We start from the raw sequence: 6,077 nt of genomic DNA on the forward strand, positions 1-6,077 counted from the left end.
GGACCCAAACCAGACCCGATATATCCATTTACATTTGAATATATGTAAGCTCAGATTCAACAATAGGAGCCATGGACACTGGTTTATAAGAATGATGCTAGTACTGCTCAAGACCATGCAATAGAAAATTCACGATCCAATATGCCTTACTCTAACTGTTGATCTGCCCACATGATGCTTGAAATCTCTGTAGCTGCTTAATTCACTCATCATATGGTTATATGTTGCAAGTCAGTCAGAGATCCCTCTCTACGTTCTTCAGGGTTCTTTGCAAGATAGACAGTCCTTCAGCTAATGAAGGTTGATCTGTTGTGACCTTCTATTACTGGGATGGTCTGGGAATTTTTAGCCTGCTTGCTCCCTCCAAAAAAAAGTGGGCTGGACTTCCTACAAAGTTTCAGGTAACAGTGGCCCATCCAAGTTGGAGACCAATGGTTAATTTGAATGCTATTTTTCTCCTTTTTTTTAAAAAATTTTTTCTACTGGTACCAACGGTACTGATAAGTTGAATATATATTGCCTTTCTATCTCTGTAATTTTCATGAAAGAGAGGTGACGGATGTAAAAAATTCCTGTTATTATGTTCGTCCAAGGAATTCCCTCACAAGAATCTGTTATTTATAGCAATTTCATGAAAGTGAGTGGCATTTCTCCATTACTTGCTCATAACCCTGCTCTAAAATTTAAGGATTTTCTTATTATCATTGAGGGTGATTCGAAGCTCGTCATCTCCTACCTGCAAAATGAAACGTAGCTGCCATAGAGTATAAAGAATATCATTAAAGACTGCCTTGATCTGAAGACCCTGTTCGGGAACGGAATGAAGTATCGTTATGTCTACCGGGAGACGAATCGAGCTGCAGACTAGATTGCTCATGAAGCTCAACCTTTTAGGTTAGGCTTTTTAAATTTTAATTTGCAGGACCTTCCTTGGTCATCTCTTGGTTACATTTGTAATAGTGATTTTTGGGGACAAAAGTGGCATTTTTGTCCTAATTGAGCTCTTTGTCTCTAGCAATGTACAATTGTACAATTGGAAAAAAAAAAAAAAAATCAGTTCGTTTTCACTTTTGGCATGTTATACACTTGTTTATTGCATGGTTGGAAAATCAAATTCGACTCAGGTTATTTGCCGAGTCTACTATATAAATTTTACCAACCAAGTCGTTTATTATTTTATTTGTTAATCATTAAAATGTTGGAAAGTTGAAACTTTTTTTGAAAGATAAACAATTGACCAAGGATACAATAATGGGTTAGGGGTGAATGGAATCAATTGTCTTGGAAGGTTTTTGGGTTGAGCGGTCTGACCATCCGGGTCGATGACGGTTCAAAAACATTGCAATTGAGTGTTATATATATTATCACACATAAAGTTGAATTTCCTAATTTTATCTTTATTTTATTGATACATAAATAATTATTATAGATTTGGAAGAATCAATTGTTACCAAAATAAATAATCTTGTCTACCAACTATTTATTGATGAGAGCGAGTAGTGAATAGGGAGGGCAACATACAGGCTACTGATGATTATAAGTTATGTTTGGTCTGATAGAAAATAAGAGAGAATATTTTAAATAAAAGGGTAAATTACAATTATAACCTGTATTTTTAAATTCTACCACATTGCCCATATCTTGTTAACAATGTTGATGGAAAAGGTAAAATGACTAAATTGCCCATACATGAGCTAAGAACAAAAAAATATATAATATTCGAAGGAAGAAGAAATCCTCGGTCCTCGTTGCTTTGCGGGAGAAGAATTCCTCAATCGCTTGACATTATTCACGACCCTACCAAGATGCCTCCAACAATGTCGAGTTTCACCGGTTCAATCAGGCCCAAGTACGTGAAACTCGGTTGCCAATTTTCCTTCTAAACAATTTCATCCCATTTTTTCTTTTCTGGTAATGAAACAATTTCCTCCCATTTGTACTCAGATCCTTAACGATTGGGCTCTTATTAGAGGTATTTTGGTGGGGGCCCAATAAGATATTTAGACTTTGGATTCCCTCTCAAGTTTGATTTGGTACAATTTTTTTTCTTGGGTTTCTTGATTATCACTGTCGCCATTGTATAGACTTGGATCTACTGCTCACAATAAACTGTTACCATATCTCTACCCACGGAGACATTACAACTGTACATTAGGAATATCTTGTTGAGAAGGTATTTCCAATAAACGGTGATGGTATTGTGAGGGTAGCTAGAGGTGTAAGAAACCATTTGTAGGTAGCAGATCTCTATACTTCATGTTCAAGTCTCCACACATTAACCTTGTCAACACTGGTCTCCACCTTCATTAAACTCAGTAGGATTGCAAAAGGCCTTGTTGTCCAGCTCCAAAAGAGACTTTTTGAGGGCTCTTGCCCTGCTGCTATCAATTACATTAATTCCTCTCTTCCTCACCAGAGTGCGGATCTGCTCCTCATACCATGTTTCAGTTGCATATTCAAAACATGTATACTATTATTCATGGGGAGATATTCCCAATACATGGTGGGATGTGGATGTGAGGTTGTATGAGAAGAGCTCTGTGAGGAACAAATTCCAATTCCCCACATATGGCAGCTGCTAATAAAAAGAAAGGAGGCAGAGCTTGTTATATTTTTTTGCCATTCAATCCACTCCTCGAAATTAGAAGATAGGAGGTGGGATCAAGCTCAAGAGCAACAGCAATAACACTCTAATCAGTTGTTGCCACAATATTGTCACTTACCAATATAGGGCAGCCAGTACGAGTTCAGATCTGTGCCCCACAGCACATCCCCATCGTGTATGGGGTCCGATGATAGTATCATAAATGATGATGTCATCATCGGAAGATGTTCCAATGCACGACGGGAATGTGTTGTGGGTAGACCTGTTCATGGGCCGGGCTTTTACTCTTCATTAATAAGATTTTTTTAGGCCCGACCAATATGTCCACAACTTGGGCCCGGGCCCGAGCCCGAAGCCCGACCTAACATAGGCTGAAATGTAGGGTGACTAAGTTCACTGGTGGTGCGGCTGGTGCCGGTGCCTAAGTTCGCCATTGCTGATGCTTGAGTTCACTGGTTCCTAAGAATATGCAACAATGCATGAGAATGAGAACTGCGAGAGAGACAAGAGAGAGAGGAATGGTGGAGAGAGAGAGAGAGAGAGAGAGAGAGAGAAGATTCACTACCGGAGAGAGGGGCGACTGAGTTCACTAGTGGTGTGGCTGGCGCCGGTGCCTGAGTTTGCTGGTTCTTGAATCCTGAGAATATGCAAGTGTGTGTGAGTGAGAACTGTGAGAGAGAGAGAGAGAGAGAGAGAGAAGACTCACAGCCAGAGAGAGAGACGACCGGTGCCTGAGTCTGTCAGTGCCTGGGCTTGCCTTTCACCTCTGAGACTGAGAACAGTGGCTGCTTGCTTGGATTTGTGCCGGCTATTGAGAGTGAGAATGAGAAGAGAAAGATAAAAGATGAAAATAGGGAATATGAAAGGTTAATCGGCTAGGGTTTACAATAAAATACAAAATGTCAGGTTGGATCGGGTCGGGCTTTTGTGACAAATCCCGAGCCCGGCCCGTAAAATAGTCGAGCTCGGGCTTTTAGGCCCGAGGTCAAACCCACGGGTCAAAGTTCATGCACAAACCCGTCCGGGGATCGGGCCGGCCTGTCGGTTTACCTGGCCCATGAATAGGTCTAGTTGTGGAATGTTGTGGGGCACCCCCCCCCGGGCGCAAATGTAAACTCGCCCGGTAGTAAGGCTCCCACCAATGCGGGGTATAGGGAAGGGACAGATGTAAGCATCGATATAAATAGCCTTTTAACTTCTATGTAACGGTTGTCAATTTTTAAGACGAAGAGCGATATAAATAGCCTTTTAACTTCTATGTAACGGGTTGCATAGTTGGGATGATTTCCATTGATTTAACTCAGGACCTGCTTATCGGGAGCCCATCCTAACTCTTATGCACTAGTTCTGAGCACCAAGATCATAACCCACAGTGAGGTTACCATGAGGATCAGCCATCGATGAACTAAGAAGTGCGGCTCTGAGTTCATGTATTTCTATATCACGAATTAAGGGTGTGTACAAAGAAGGCAGAGCTATTTCTATATATTTAATTAGGTAACTAATAATGGCGGATTGTCAAGCTCGCTCTAGCTCATGTATTTAGCAGATTAAATTTGGAAGTGGGTTCAAGTATTAAAGCATTGTTTGGAAGTGCAACCATTCCATTGGGCCACCTGTGAGCAGTCTGTGGTTTGATTGCATCCATGGATACCTGGTGCAAACCTTTGAAATTGTAAAGATTTAGTTTGACTTTTCTCCAAACTATGCTTGCAGTTCCCTCGCATGTTGTATAGTTCATAGTTCCCACTACTGATCTTGTTTTCATTGTGTCCTTTATGTATCCTCCACTGGTTCTCATTCTGTCGAGAGAGGAAGAAGACTGATGCAAGAGCATGATCAAAATGATGACACGTCAAGTTATGTGACAATTTATTATTTGGTTATTGTTAATTATTTCGAGTTGTTAAGAGTATTAATTATCAGTTTGGGTTGTGTTGTACTGTTGTACATGCATTGGTTTAATTCAAATATGTCTCTATCATTTTGATTGTGACAGACAAAACATTTTTTTTTAAGCACACAAGCATGTTTGGACAACTAAGAAATATAATTAAAAAAATACCAATTTGCAAGATTCAAGATATACTGATGGTGCTTATATGACATCTAAAGAGTTAGATTAAATATGTATCAATTTAGTATTTATTATTAGTAGTTGGTTGTTGTTAATTATTTTGAATTGTTAAGAGTCTTAAATATCAATTTAGTTAGTGGGTTGTATTGTGCATGCATTAACTTAGAGTCTGGCCTACATCAATAACAATAAGAAGACAAAATCATCTCCAAAAGGATAGTTTGGAGTTGTAGAATTATTTAAACACACATGTGACAATTAGCTGACAACCTTCTTTGAGTTAACTAGTGGAATACTAGATCTGTTACTCATAAACTGTTTCCACATCTCTACCCACAAAACACCACCACTGTGGCACTGTGTATTGGGAATATCTCTTTATGAATGATACGGGAGATACTCCCAATGCGCAGTAGGGTGAGGTGCACAAGATCGGGCTTCGAGTTAGCTCTCAAGCAGGGAGTAGTTCATTCTCATGAGTAGTCTTACAGAGTTTCTGTAAGACTGTGTGTAATACTATTGGAAAGCTAAGCCTGTGTTGTAAGTTGAAACATAACTCCCTTCAACCAAAATCTTAATTAATTTCACTACCCATGTCAAGAAAATAATGCTCTTTTTTCCTTCTATTTTAATCCTCCAAGTTTAACTCTATAATTCTTGGATTATGTATCTCTTCTGATAAAGAAATTAAAGAATATCATTTCATGTATTAGCTAGAGACACCCCACTGTAGAACGTTCCTACTTTTTGAGAAGCTACATATGGGTTTTATTGTGTGCAAAGCATATAAAGTAATGTTTTCAAAACCCAACTGAAACTGGCCTAGTGACTTATTGAATTGGACCCGAATTAGCTGGTTCTTAGGTGTTTTAAGTGTCTGTGTTGTATCTTTATTGTTACAGGAGTCTTCAAGGGTTTTGTGGTTTTTGATGAAGGATTATCATTTTGTTTGCTGGCAACTTCCTCATTAATGCGATTGCAGAGACCTTGTTTGTCGATGCTGTTAGTGTTCAACTTACCAAAGTTGTTGTTTATTTCTTAGTGGTGGTGGTGTCTGGTCGGTTTTGATTTTGTATGTTTTATCACCAAAGTTCAAAATTTTGTTACGTATCGTTTGATATGGGCCTGATTCAGAGGGTAGCCGGGACTTAAACTGGCCCCTCTGAACCAAAATCGAAAAAAAGAAAAGTAAAAGTAAAAAAAAAAAAGATCGATACAGAATACTTTGAACCTTGTTTATATTGGTATTGAGTCTTTGACTCTCGAATTCCTCAATGGCTTAATCTTTATGTCTTTTCTTGTAATATGAGCATTTTGAATGAAGAATTGCCTCTGAGCCTTCAAAAAAAAAAGAAAAGAAAAGAAAACTAACTGATTGAGACAGACAGGAAAAAT

This window comes from Nelumbo lutea, chromosome 8, assembly GCF_056320005.1.
Source record: "Nelumbo lutea isolate HS-2025 chromosome 8, American lotus-T2T, whole genome shotgun sequence".
Classification (NCBI taxonomy): domain Eukaryota; kingdom Viridiplantae; phylum Streptophyta; class Magnoliopsida; order Proteales; family Nelumbonaceae; genus Nelumbo; species Nelumbo lutea.